The sequence below is a fragment of the Lepidothrix coronata genome, unplaced genomic scaffold, assembly GCF_001604755.1.
Source record: "Lepidothrix coronata isolate B3197 unplaced genomic scaffold, Lepidothrix_coronata-1.0 Scaffold190, whole genome shotgun sequence".
In the NCBI taxonomy this organism is placed as follows: Eukaryota; Metazoa; Chordata; class Aves; order Passeriformes; family Pipridae; genus Lepidothrix; species Lepidothrix coronata.
The window spans coordinates 36,912-51,715 of NW_016690370.1; the positions used below are offsets into that span (position 1 = coordinate 36,912).

General features: G+C 47.9%; 1 protein-coding gene across 9 annotated transcripts in view; it reads right to left on the minus strand.

Annotated features, from left to right (window-relative positions):
• Positions 1-2,125: 2,125 nt before the first annotated feature.
• The window catches only part of PLCH1 (phospholipase C eta 1), an 81,975-nt gene continuing 69,296 nt past the window's right edge, over positions 2,126-14,804 (minus strand). For all 9 annotated transcript variants that reach the window (XM_017831430.1, XM_017831434.1, XM_017831440.1 and 6 more), the window contains one exon: positions 2,126-2,190. The gene's annotated coding sequence lies outside the window, so the exon portion shown is untranslated. The remainder of the gene's footprint in view (positions 2,191-14,804) is intronic.

A 14,804-nucleotide genomic window follows, 5' to 3' on the forward strand; every position in this document is an offset into this window, starting at 1 on the left:
CTTGAAAGCTCCCTTAGAAATTGCCAGGCATTACTTCTATTCACATTTACATCATGAAAATAAAGGCTGATTTATTTGATAACTATGCAACTAAAGACCTGAAAAAATCCATGTATTAAGCTACTAAATATTTAATTCCACAGCCTGTTTCCCAAGGCTTGGGGTCTGCACGTCATTTCTCTTGGCAGAGAGAAGTACCACTCACTGAGTGCTGAGATACCTGCTAAAAACCAGCTGCAAATATGATGGAGGAACTGCTCTATCGTGTCCCCATCGACATGTGCCACAGCATTGCTGGACTGGCTCCCCACTGCTGTCTAAAAATAACGATGACAACGTGGGGCTGCCTTTGTACAGCTCCATTCCACGGCAGCTGAGAGATGGCAAATCCACCCTGGCTGGCACAGGATAGCTGTGTGGAGGCATCTGCCTGACACAGAACTGACAGGCAGAACCCAGTGGGATCTCCAGCATGGAGCTGGAGGTGACTGCAAGGTGACTGCAGCAGGAGCAGCCTGCTGAGCCCTGGCACAGCCCAGCCCAGGGCAGCACAGGGAGCCAAGCATTTGGAACTGCACATTTTTGGAGTCAGAGCAGCTCTGGAGCCACATCTGACCCAGCACCACTCACCTTCCCCTGAGCTGGACTGACACGGAACCCCCAGAGCTGCCAGGCCCAGGGTCAGCCACAGGACAAGGTTCAGATATTTCAAATAAAAACTTCACCCATTTCTTCCTCTCCAGTGATTATTATTGTGGAAGGACACTCAGCCCACCACACCCCACAAATCCCCAGGCATTTATGATTTGAGAACTGGCAGCTTTCTGGAGGATGTGTGTTATGATTTATACATTACTGCAACCAGTTGGTGTGCCTTTACTGTCACAGCTGAAGGAAAATTGGCATCCTCTTCAGAATTTAAAGGCATTTAGTATGTCACTTGGATCCCAACTTCTGGACCAAGTTAAAACTCAAGTCTTACCCTGCTGCACTTCTGCTGTGAAAGGCAAAGCTTCCTTCAGAGGGTGGCTGAGGGGGGGAGGCAGCAGAGCAGGAGCAACATGGGACACTCCAACAAGGATTTTACCAGGATGGACCTGGGCACAGAGATGGGAACAGCTGGATGTTGGATCACAATTTTGGTTTTTCCTTTGTTCTAGTTCCTGAAAAACAAGGGACTGAACTGCTCAGCTGGGACGTGTGTCCCAGTTCTTGGTCCAGCCCTAAATTTCCTGGTTGAAAACAACTCAGAGTGAAGATGCTGCATTCCCAAATAACCCCCGGCCTGTGTGATTTCAGCTCATGTGCTGGACAAAGCCAGTCATGGGCAGAAAACATCTTTATTTGATCTTCCTGTGTCCTCTGAAAGAACATCAGCTCATGCCAGCAAGGAACACAATGGCAAAACACTAACTGGCTAAGGAAAAGAGAAGTTAATTACCATAAGTTGTGAAAGACTTTCTAAAATACCATGTTTATCTAAGATTGAACTAGTTTATTTCTTGATCTGCCCATTCCAGTTGACCACAAACACCGGATAAAATGGAGCAAGATGATTTCAATGTCCTCTTATGAACAAAAGGAAGCATTTCTTAAAAATCTTTTAGTCTACATTTTCATAAATTCATGGAATGGTTAAGGTTGGAAAAGACCTTTAAGATCATCAAGTCCCACCATCAGCCCAGCACTACCATGTATGAGAAAACTACAGCTCAGCTGGGTGTCAGCCAGCCCTGGAATCTGTGCCCTGAAGTCTCCACTGCAAACTGCACCTTCCCTGCAGAAACACCCACAGATACCCTGCTCTTCTCTGCCCCTGTCAGCACTCCCTGCTCTTCAAAACCAGCAGAAGTAAGGCTGGGACAAACTTCAAGCACAGAAGAAAACAACTTGTGATAAATCAGAGCCCCACTCGGGTCAGCAGAGATCCCCCAGAGTGTCCCAGAGGACTCAGCCCTGTGCACACACATCTGCAAGGGGCAGAGAGCTCTGCACTCTCCAGACTCACCACTCCAAGGGCCACCTGCATCCCTGTGGCCTCGGTGCCAGGCCTGGCACTGTCCTCCTCAGGGGACTGGTTTGAGCAGCCACTCAAGCCATTCTCTCCCTGCCTTCCCAGGCGGCTCTGGCATCAGCTTCCCTGATCCTGTACCTCTGTGGGGATGAGCTCTCCTTTTGCAGTCCATCTACCTGAGGGAGAACATGAGAGGGATCTTTGTTCCTTTCCTTTTCCAGAGCTTATATATTCCTTTTTAAAATGAACCCTCTGGGGTTCATTTTTTCTGGGGGAAAAAAGCATTTTTAAAATGACAAATCACTTAATTCAAAAAAGCTTTGCAAGCCTTGAAAAGTCATTAAGATATTACTGAGTTTATCTGACCAGAAATAAAGTTCTCAAAAGCATTAAAAATGGACATTTTCATGCACAGATTAAAAAATTATCTAATTTGTAACAATAGAGGCAGCTTTAGGAGCAAGATATGGCTGCAACCACCGAGCCCTTCAGCAAAGGTGTGTGAGGGAGAGCAGCTCCTCCACTGGTGCTGCAGTTCCCTCTGGTGACAGCCAGAGCAAACTCCTGTTTCCAAGGAGCCAGGATGCTTCACAGGATGCTCTGCTGCACCAGCCTGGGGCACGGGGTCTGTATGCACAGAGAAGGGGTGGGGTTGGTTTTTTAAAGAAGCTAAATATGCTGTATTTAAAGCATTCCACAGGAAAGGGACATGTCGTGTTCCAGGGCTCTGGAAAGGCTCGTTTCTCACCCTGGGGTGTCTTTGTCCCTGTTCACATGAACCCCACAACAGTGACAGGAAATGAAGCACCTGAACCCCCCTGCCCTCAGCCTGGGGAACCTCTGGGCACTGCCAGGGACACTCCACAGTGACCCAGCCCGGGCACTTTGGCTGCTGTTCAGACCACACAAGGAGCAATATTTACAGGCAGGAATATGGATTTTGCTGTTTGACATTAATTCTCCCTGCCTTTCTCATTTCTGTAGGCTCTTCACTGACAATGTATTTTGCCACAAACTAAGCTCCCAGAACTGACTGGTTTTTGATTTTGGAAGCTGGTTCATGGAATGGTTTGGGTTGGAAGTGACCTTAAACCCCACCCAGTCTCATCTCCTGCCACGGGCAGGGGCACATTCCACTATCCCAGGTTGCTCCAAGCCCAGCCTGGCCTTGGTCACTCCCAGGGAGTGTTACTGACTCCCAGACAGGTGTTGAATCACAAACCAGGAGACAACACAGTCTGATCAGCCGGGTCCACACTCCTTAAACCCGGGCACCACCACAGGCTGGGCTGTGTCCCCAGCAGGAGCCTCAAACTCACCAACCCCTTCCCCCCCGTGCCCAGGGCACACAGAACTCCTGGGATTTGTCACTGCTCAGCTTGGACTGAACTTTGGGCTCTCAGCAAATCACCCAACTCCTGCAGGACCTGAGGAGTGGGAACCTCTCCTGGAATCTCTCCTGCTCTGGCAGGGGTGGCTGCCAGCAGATGGCAATCCCTTCCCACAGTCCTGGGCAGCCAGGCCAGAGTCTGTCTCAATGTCTAGGAAAAAAGTCATCTGAATGATTAAAAATAATAAAAAAAAAATATATTTCTACAATTAATTATATTCCATAATGTTTCCATAGGAGAAATTATTTTGTCCTGGATTTCTGGATGCAAACCTCTCCCCTTGGGATACAGAGCCTACAGACAGAAAACAAAGAGCCAGCTCTCCCTTCCTCTCTCTCCCACCTCAGGGATGTGTCACAGTCACAGACACCAGAAAATAATTCATAATAATCACACTGTGAGAAAAGATCAACACTGGGAAAAGAGCTCTTTCTGCAACAGCTCTGCCTTGGAAAACATTTCCATCATCCACATTTCTGTTACACCTCTTCTCTTAACCCCTCCCTGTTTTTTAGGGAGCAAGGAATGAACAACTGAACTCACCTGCATTTCCTCAAAGAATCAACGTGTTTTGCAACACACCCCAAAGGAGGTCACAAGTGAAATTTCCCCAAAATTGGTGTTGTTTTTGAAGGCAGATGGGTTCCTAAAATCCTCATGCAAAATATAAAAGGCCAGTAGTCATTTTTGTAAACCCTTCCTTGCACACAGAAACTCAGCACTTTAATTACATCATCTTTAAGTTAATTGCTGCAAAGTGCAGAAATTACTGGATCAGTAAAAGGCTTTCCTCAGATTCAGTTTATTCTTGGTTCATTGAAATTAATCTGAAATAAGCTATCTTTAAACCCCATAAAGAGCATGTTATCTTTTGTAAGGGCTTAAGTGCTTTAAGATTGTGCTGCAGTAACAGGGCAGGCAGCAAAGCCCCAAGGCTGGGGAAAAAAGATACCTCTGATGATTTTTATAGGGGTATAATCTCCAAAAATAGTCTTTTAATAAGTTATCTTGAAGTTTGAATTTAAAGCAAAGTCCATGGAGAGATTGCACATGGGCTGCATGGAGTGAGTGGAGGAAAACCCCCCTCTGGGTTGGCTCATGGCACTGGCAGACAGCAAGAATTCCAGCTTTTCTGAGGGTGCTCAGAATTATTCATTCATTTCCACCTGAGCACCAACCTTTGCTGGTTCAGCAGGTGCTCTGAGCTGCCATCAAGTCTTCCAGATTACACAATCATCAAAAATACTAAAATCAAAGTATTCCATGTGTTACACGAGCAGCTACAAACATCAGCAACCACCAGCAACACTTTGGAACGTACCAAAACCCCAAAGAAGCACAAAATCCCTTCCTTCTCCTCTCCTAAGAAACTGGTGCTGCTGATTGTTGATTTGAGTGTATTCTGTGAACATTACTATTATTATTATTATTATTATTATTATTGGATACATTCCTTCACGCAAAATGAAAATTCTAAAATCCTGAGGCTTATTTTCGTATGAGCATTCACATGGGAAGGAAATCAAGAAAACAGTTAAATTTCCAAATAGCTTTGAATTTTTCAGACACTCCCTAACTGATTTCCCCCCCCAGGAGTTATTTCTGAAAAAGCAACATGAAGTTTAAACACTGTCAAATGCCAAAGGATGTTTTCTTCTAAATGAATGCTAATTAAATTAGTAGCAAAGGTAATTACATTGACTTTAAATTCTGGTTGTATTACGTGACATTCAAATGGAGACAATTAATATGCAGTATCATGTCTTTCTGTATTGATATATTAGCATTTAATTCTTAATTGTGTAAAGTTATTAAGTTAAGGATCTATAATGTTCTGATTGTCTCCTTGGAGTCTCTTTCTGCAGCTCCTCTGCCTTCAGCTGCTGCCTGTGAAACCCCTGGTGCCAGGTCCTGCTGCCCCTGGCACATCCCACAGGTGACATTCCATCCTACAGCAACAGGGAGGGTGGGAAATCCTTCCCTGGGAGGGTGGGAGGCCCTGGCACTGCTGCCCAGAGAAGCTGTGGCTGCCCCAGCCCTGGGAGTGTCCAAGGCCAGGTTGGACACTTGGAGCAACCTGGGCTGGTAGAAGGTGTCCCTGCCCATGGCAGGGGTGGCACTGGATGGGCTTTGAGGTCCTTCCAACCCAAGCCAGTCACTGATTCCATGACAGTTCTGGCCCAAATGCCCACATGCTGCAGCTGCAACATCTCCCTGGGGGAGAACAAGGGCAGCACAAACCTCGACCTTCAGATTCAGCCAAATCCTGTCACATGCTCAAATGTGCCAACACGTGTGGCAGTGACAGCATAAAAAACTTGCTTCAAATAGAGTAAAATAGTCCTAAAAGCCTGTTCTTTGGCCTTTGTCCTGTGCCTGACAACTGCCCAGCTGCCAGCTAGAGAGAGGGGGGCCTTTGTGCCACCAGCTCATCCCAAAGCAGCCCCTCACATCATGTGGAAACAATTCCCAGCCCTCTGGCTGGACTGCAGCTCGGGCAGCAGTGGATTCCTGCCCTTCATTGTCACCTGTGGCACGAGGCCTCTTCCCTGATTTGGGGTTAGTGACTGACACTGTCTTGTGTTCCAGGCTCACACACAAGGCTTGGGGACGTACAGTCTATTTTTGGGTGACTTATTTTTAATTTGGCTTCTGTATTACACTTATTGCTGCAAAATCCCTGGACTGCATTTGCCATTGCAGTGCTGCCACCTCCCACCCCATCACTCCAAGGGCACCAAGTTAAGTGTATATTATATATATGGATATAGGGGTCTCTAAGATCACAGCCTTGGTCTTTCTTTTGCTCTGCCCTGGACTCTGAAATGGAAGTGATGACATAAGAAAACCACCACAACTGAGACACCTAAAAATACTATCTCTATCTCCCCAAGGTAGTCAACATGCTTTAAAATGTCAATAAATGAATTTTCTCCTATTAAAATAAGAAGGTCTGGATGGTTGTCTCCGGGCTGGTCAATAACTCTGACAGCAGGAGCTGGTTTTGGAGCTCCTGACTGACTTTCATGAACTTTACAGGAGAGGCTGAGCCTTAAACCACAACCATTTCTATTCACTCTGGCAAATCATTTCTTTCCTTCCTTTTCTGGCTGGAAGGAGGAGCTCACCCCCACCAATCTGGGTACATCCACTGAGCTCCTCACAACAACATCTCACCACAATATCCAACCACAGGACAACAATCTATGGGCACCCCCACCAGTGACACCTCCCAGACACAGGGAAGCAAATGATCCCCCCACCTTTAAATGCTGCACCTGTAAATGCATTTTAAAACTTAGCATGGGATAATATTAACAAATTCCCAGTATTGCATTTATCCGTTATTTAAAAGGCTTAAGATATTATACCCCCTTCTCCTTGTATAAACCAATTGAAGTTATATAATGTATGTGGATTTACTTTGCCCCAGTTCCAGCTGGCAATATATTGCTAAGCCAAGGCTGTACAACTGCAATTTGGCAGAAAACAGCTCAGGATTTCATTACACGTCAAAACTCTCAAACTGTTCTGAATATTTCAAATTAAAAAGGCAAATAGAAAACAACCCTTGTGACAGAATGATCCTATTCCATTGCCTCGCTCATGAATTTATATTGGGGGCACATTTTTTGGTTCTTTTGCTGCTTTTCCACGTGTGGACGTGCAGTTTGTGGTGACAAGCCCTGGGACAGGGCTGGGAGTGCAGGGCTCCAGGAGCAGGGGCACCCACAGAGCTGCTCCTGCTCTGCCCAGCCAGGGAAAAGCTCCAGCCCGGCCCACAGCAGGGACAGGCAGCTCCAGGGGAAGGAGGGAAAAGCTGGGCCGTGGAGCAGGGCCCTGGGTGATGGGTGGGAGGTTTGCTGCCCCCAGGCAGGACCCTGGGGTGTGACCCAGGCCAACATGGGGCTCTCCAGGCTCACAACAAGCAGCAGAGGAATCTCTGGAGCAGAGCAGGCTCCCTTCCAGCCACCTGAGGGACACCACTGCCCCTTCAGCCTCTACCAACACCTCCTTTGAACCACAAAGGTGTGGAACATCAGACTGCTCATTGCCCTGCAGCTCAAGGGCAGCCCTCAGGAAAGCACCAAATCCACTCATTTCCAGCCTTATCCCTCCCTGAACTCACGAGGCCAGTGTTGCCTGTGAGCTGTGTTTGTGGTGCTGCTCTGGCCAGGTTTAGTTTGCCTTATGCCATTGCACTGCTCAGCTACTTCCTGGCCTGACTTAATCCTCTCAACAGCATTTTTTTAGCATAATTAGAGCTGTTCACTGATTTGTTGCTACAGTTGATTCCAAGTTCATTGAAGGAGATACCAGAAACACAAAGAGACTCTCTGACTCTCCACTGCCAACGTGAACAAATATCAAGGAGTCTCTAATAAATCACGTTAGTATTGAAATCAATCAGCATATTGGCTCTTTTGGGAAAAATAGCTTCATAATGACATAGATCTCAAACTAATTACAGATCTTAAATTATGGGACTGCCTTTCACCAAACAATGCATCCCAAAATGACACACTCTAGCTGATGTTTATGTTCTCATTTGCATACCCATTAGTTTCAGTGCTTTAGGAGCCCCTGTTAATGCTGCTGACAGACAGGCAGAGGATCATTCCCCTGGGGTGGTTCATCCCCCCTGCACAGTGCCGGGGCACAGCACAGCTGTCACATGCCAGCTCTGTGACAGACCCAGTGTCTGATGCACAGACAGAACCACAAAGGTCACGGTCACAGGTCACTGCAGAGGGAAGGGAAATCCAGCTGGACCACTCCCAAAATGAAAGCCTTTTCTGTGTCTGATCCATCCTCCCTCACACAGAGTATCTTAAATACAAACCAGAGCATGTCCCAGCACAAGGAGTGACATGGAATATAAGGTCCCAGTGTCTCTGGACTCCCCTCACTCCACCCCATTACCTCTGGGTGCTCACACAGCCCACTGTGCACTGAGTTCACCAACAGCAGCTGCTCCACGAAAACCAAACAAAGCCACAGCATTTCCTTCCTTATTAAATCTCTTTCCCAGTTTGTCTTCTGGATTTTTTAAACAGCCCATTGCTGAGTGATCCCTCTGCACACTTGGGTATCGATGCATCCTGAGCCCGGGACTGCTCCCCTGCTACAGCTGCTTTTGGAAGGAGAAAAACAGGCATTGTGAAGCTCATCATCTCATCTTAAAAATTAATGTAAGCATATAAAGGCTGGAATGCTGTCATTCCTGGCTCAGCAGGCAGTGGAATATGTTATGAAGCACTGCATGGTCCCCCATGGGGCGGGGACAGACGGTTTTGGGAAGGAAGGGAGACAGAGCTGAGCAGGGCACAGAGACAGATGGAAGGACAGGAAGCAGCCTGAGGAGCAGCTGTGCTTGGCCCCTGGGACAGGTTCTGTAGGAGAAGGGCTGGATGAAGGTGGTGAGTAGGAACTGTGGCCACTTTGGATATTCTGGGGAACAGAAATGGCACCAAAGACTCATCGACACCCCTGACCCCATCCCTGACTGGTATTTGGGGGGAACAGCCTGCTCCACCCACTGCCCCTGGCTTGGCAAGCTGCCCTGTAGGAAAGGAGCCAGGGCTGGCCTGAGGGGGAGTGTCAGCACCAACCCACCCCAGGCCACTCCTGGGACAGCGAGAGAACAGTTCTTCACACAGCCTGTGTCCTCCCAGCAGTGATGGGACACCCAACTCCCACACTGAGGCAGGGAAACCTAGGAAATACCTCAAAGGAGCAAAAGGAAGGTTTAGTAACTCTGTGTCAGGCTGCAGAGCTGAGCTGGGACCAGACTGAAGTGAGGCACAGAGCTCCCCACAGAGAAGAGACAGGGCAGCAGAGCCACGTGTCTGTGACAAATCTCACCTGGAACTGTACAACCAGCCCAACTCCAGTCCAGTATCCCAGCTTACTTTTAGGTACTGCCCAAGGTTCCTTGGCTTTATAGAAACACATTCATAAACCCTCCCCTCTGCCAGCAAAATGCTTGTAAGAGTAAGGGTGGCTCAAGTCTGTCTAAACACTTGTCATTTATTAACTTGCTTTATGGCACCAGCACTACTGCTACAAGGAATTAGTCATTTATTTAGTCCTGACATTTCCTCTCCTGTCATAAAATTCAGCCTTCTGTATAATACAGAGCAAATAAAACAATTCCCCTGTAGCTACTCAGACTTGAAGTGGAACAATTCTCTGAACAAGACCATGGTTGTGTGGGCTGAAATCTTCCAGAACTGCAGCAGGACTGAGGATCATTTCCAGATAACGTCAAAAGTCCTACTGAAATCCATCCATATTCATCATATTTGTTATTTGTGTCTCCTGATACGTGACAACTCATTGCATCACAAATTAATGGATTTGCATTGCCAGAAATGCATTTCCCCTGGCACTTCTTTGCACACATGGATTGATTCCTTCTCCCTCCCAGCTGGACCAGGATTGCTGCCACACAACGGGGCTGTAAACAATCTTTGTACATACAAGTCAGACTTGCACATTCTCGGGGTTTTATGATTCAGTAAAACACATTTTGCTACAGAATCACTCATTTCCTGGCTGGCACAGGGACAGGTGCTGGACATTCCCAGTGAAGCACGGTCTGAGGAGTGAGCCAGGACAAGTTAAGATAAGGAGTAGGGATCATCCATGGTTTCTCCTTATGGGAGAGATTTTAGTGCTGTTTGACAGAATAATTTGCTCCACATCCAGGAAACATTCCCTCTTCAGTCTGCTTCCCTCCACTAAGGGATGCCCAGGACTGCCAGAGGTCAGGGCAGCTCAGCTCCCTCAGGGACTTACCCTGGACACTGGAATCACTGCACAGATCCCAGCTCTTGAGAGGAATCCTCAACCACTGCCTTCCTGCTTCACAGCCAGAACTGAAACTGAGCTCTTACTTAAAATTAAAGAAATAAACCCCAAATATTTTTCTCTGCTGCCATATCCCAGGATTAAACACACTGCAACCCTCTAAGCAAAAGCTGAGGAAATAAATTCTCTCTGAATGTGAATGTAGGGAACCAAGGATGACAACAAAGTTGTTGGTCATCCAACAAAACTAAAGCAGGACTGTGTGAAGTACACTTAGCAAAATACTTAGCTCAAGATGAAGGAACCCTTGAGAAAGCCAGGGTTCACTGCACTGATCCAGCAGAGCTCCTGCCTTCAAACAGGACCCAACACGCTGCAATCCTGTCACAATGGGAGTAACTAACATGGGAAGTCAGAGGATACAGACTTTTCTATCCCTATCCAGCAGTTCACAGATTCAAATATATATGATATTTTCCACCTCCTCAGTTTCTGACATTTCCAGTACAGGACCTCTTGCCTTTGTTCTACAAAGAAGAGAAGAGAGCTGCTGGACCTGCTGATTTTATTGGCACATACCCTCCACGTTCAGAGCAGGGGCTGTGGGAGAGGGGCTTTTGAGAGTTAGCCTTTGTTTCCAAATGCAGATCCATTCACGTTTATCCCACTGAATTTTAATCTGAGTACAATATTCTGCATATGCCACTCTGATACTTTGTTCCAGTTTCCCAAAAGTAAAAAGATTTGACGAGGGGCCAAAAGAGGCAGAAATGTCTGAGCGAGTTCCAGCTGCACCTCGAGAGCTCCTGCCTGGCTTTGTGAGGCTCCTGGTCTCCATGGTTACAGAAGAGTTGAAAAATAACCATCGAGTGTTACCTTAAATGCTCCCATCCAGAACGCAAAGCAAACCTGCTCAGCTGCCCTGCTCTGACAGCCCAGCAGAGCGTGGCCCTGCTCCCTGGGCTCCAGCCCTCCTGCACTGCGTGGTGCTGGACACTCCCCACTTGCTCTGGGCAGCCCAGATCACACCCCCAGCAGCAGGGTCGGCCCCCAGGGCACCCCAAACCCAGCCCAGCCACACCCCTGCTCCGCTTGGGGGGAGAGAAAAGCCCAGGCAAGTCACACCTCCCCCAGGGGCAAAAAGCGCCTGAGGGAGCGGTTGGAAAGCTCCAGTCAAGCCCTGTGTCAAACCCAGACCTGGGGGCTGAGAGCTGCTCATTAGGCTGAGCACACAGAAGGTACAACACATGCCTGCAAAGCTGAAGCCACCCCACAGCTCACTCCAGGACAGAGCATATTTTGTTTTCATTTGAAAGGACAAAGAACAAAGTCTCTGATTCAAAATAAAATAAAAAAAACCCCAACCAAATAACCAAACCCAAAAACCCAAACCCAAATCCCCAACCATTTCAAAGGCCTCAGTTCTGCCCCACCCTGCTCAGTGTCCCAGCTGTCCCGGAGCAGCAGGAGCTGGGATGGATCCCAGGCAGGAAGGGGCACCCACCATGGACTGGACTGACCCTGCACACCTGGTTTGACACAACGCTCATCTCTACCACCACATATTCAGCCTCTCTTTGGCTCCTTCTGCCTGCACCCGGGGTGTGAATACGAGCAGGAAACACATGTCACCCAGGGTGGAGGGCACTGACACAGACATCTCCTGCCAGGCCCCACGTGTGCCACCCAGCACAGCTCACTCAGGCTCTGGCTCCTGAAGGTGCTGAATGCCTTGGCAGGTCAGTTGTGTGTTCCTACCAGCAACTCCCCACTGATCATGGTGCAGTGAAATCTTGACAGCGTAATAAATTCACCAGTTCAGAGTGACACGTGTCAAAACACAGTGCCAAAAAACCCCAAACCTTTTAACAACTGGACGTGGCAGTCAGTGCTCTGGGCTGGTGACAAGGTGGGGATCAGTCACAGGTTGGGCTGGATGATCTTGGAGGTCTTTTTACAGCTTTTGCCAAACCAAACTTTTCTGTGTAATTCTGGGCAGATCAGGAGCTGAAGAGTTGCCTTTGTCAGGGGGCTCAGATTCACATCAGACAGGTAGCCCTGGGCTCCCTCAGCTTCTGAGGGTCCCCATCCATTCTGGATTGCTGTTGGCAAGGTCTCCAACGATCTCTCTTTCGGTTTTCTTCCTTATTTCTTTAAGGTTAAGAAAAAGCAGCTGCCAATGCATTCAGTGGCTGGCGAGCCAAGCCCTGTCAGCCCGTCTGCCTCGCTGTGAAATATTAGTAAACACACGCTTGTGGTAACACGGCCAAGCTTAACAAGATCTTCACTTATTATCCTGTCATTTTTGGTGGGAGGATATGGCACTGCTGTCAGATCCATCTGCTCAATGCACAGCCCATGCATAGAAATCACCTCGTCTCACACATGGGGAAGGGTTTTGGAGAAATCTGAAGCTGAGAGTGAAGGATGAATAGAAGATCTGTTCATAACAAGAGAGAACTCAATTTAGATAATTGACTGAGAGCAGCCACGGTTTGTTCTGGTGTGGAGGGGATGAAAATCTTGTCTCTCTGGCCCAACACAAACAAGATTTGTTGTGGACTGCACAGATCAAAAGTTCTCCCCAGCTGGGATCATCAGAGGGATACAGGGAGGAGGCAGAAGAGCACTGCTGGGAAATGCCCTGGATGGAAAGCCTGTAAGAAGGGATCAATTTAAACATTTTCTTTTTATCAAAAATTGACAAATTAACCTGATCACTTGCCATAAAAATCACTGCTGGTGTAGTTGGAATAACTTCCTTGGAAGGAGTGGTATGGAAAAACTAACAAAAACTAGAGAAACTTCAAGGGATAAATATATATCCCTATTAATATTCCATTGTTGTTTATCCTGTTACATCTAAGAGGTTGAAGGAAAGTTGCTGGGCAAGAGAACAGTTGACTGAATGGTCTCCTCAACAAAAGCAGAAGGTTTACATTCTATTCTGCTGGGGGGTGAAAACTGGGAGCTGGTAAAGGTTCCTGTTTCTCCTGCAGAGCAGAGGTCTCTGCAAAATCCAAACTGGAGATCATGTTTCGGTCTTCATCAATCAATCAGTAATGGTTTGACTAATTCTAAAACCATTTCAATACAAAATGACCATAAACCCACTCAGCAACAGCAGCCTCTGCCCTGAGTGAGCCTGGCAAGGCTTCCCTGGAGCAGCTCCCCAGAACTGCCATCACTGCCCACAGTTCTGCCACTTGAAAACAAATGAAAATACATTTGATGTGTACGACCAACAACTCAGAATTTTGGCCTAATTTATATTCTTACACAGCTCCAACCAACTGCTCAGTTACCCCTTTTCAAGCCCCCATTCAGAGCAGCACTCAGCTGCTGCTGTACGAGTTCCTCCTGCTGAGCCTTTGGCACCTCTAGCACGTGCAGCAGAAGGTGCTGCCAAACCCATGGCAGAGAGGAGCCATTTCATCTGGCTCTGGACCCAATCCCTCTGCACCATTCCCAGCAAAGACCTACAGCAGAGCAGGGCCTGCTTCCCCCTGGCCTAAGGATGGATGAACCTGAATTACTGGTGAAAGAATCATGTCTTTTGAGTAAAAAAAAGGGCTTTTCAGCAAAGAAACCAAAGAGCCAACTTTTGGACGTGTGTGGATCAGCCCTTTTCCCTTGGCTCCTGCTGTCACATCCAGCAGCATTCCTGCTGCAGGGCTGGCTCAGTGCCCGGCATGGACACTGAGCATGGAGACCAGAGGCAAAGGAGGCTGCTGAGGATTTATCTTTCCAATTAAAAACTATATTGATTAGTAAATCTTGGTTTATCTCATGAAAGCACACACTGGCTTCAGGGAAACACGGAAAGATGAAGTCTCACACTGTTTGGATGGGGAAGGTTCCCACTGCAAGAACAGCCTCGTGGCTCTGGTGTTCCCACAACTCCAGGCAGCAGCTTGAACTCTCAATTAGCTTTAGAGAGCACCCAGTTAAGAACAATCACCTTCCACACCCCATGCAGGCAGCCAGAGCCTGGAGCCAACACACATCCAGGTGGGCTCAACCTCTGCCCACCCACAGATCAACCCAGAAGCTCCTCAGGATGATCTTCCAGGATTAAGAATCAGAATCATCATAGAACCTCAGAATGGTTTGAGTTGGAAGGGACCTCAAAGCCCATCCAGTCCCACCCCCTGTCATGGGCAGGGACACCTTCCACTAGCCCAGGTTGCTCCAAGCCCCGTCCAACCTGGCCTTGGACACTTCCAGGGATCCAGAGGCAGCCACAGCTCCTCTGGGCAACCTGTGCCAGGGCCTCCCACCCTCCCAGCCAAGAATTCCTTCCCAATATCCCATCTAACCCTGTTCTCTGGCAGTTTGAAGCCATTCCCCCTTGTCCTGTCACTCCATCTTTCCTGTAGCCCCTTCAGGCACTGCAAGGCCACAATTCCATCACCCGAAACTTCTCTTCTTCAGGCTGAACAATCCCAGCTCTCCCAGCCTTTGCTCACAGAAGTGCTTCAGCCTTGCAGCTGATTAATGCAAAAGCCTAATTTTATGCAAATGATATGCACAATGAGGGGCTCACTCAAGCTAGAGGAGAAAGGTGAGGGTGCAGTTAAATACCA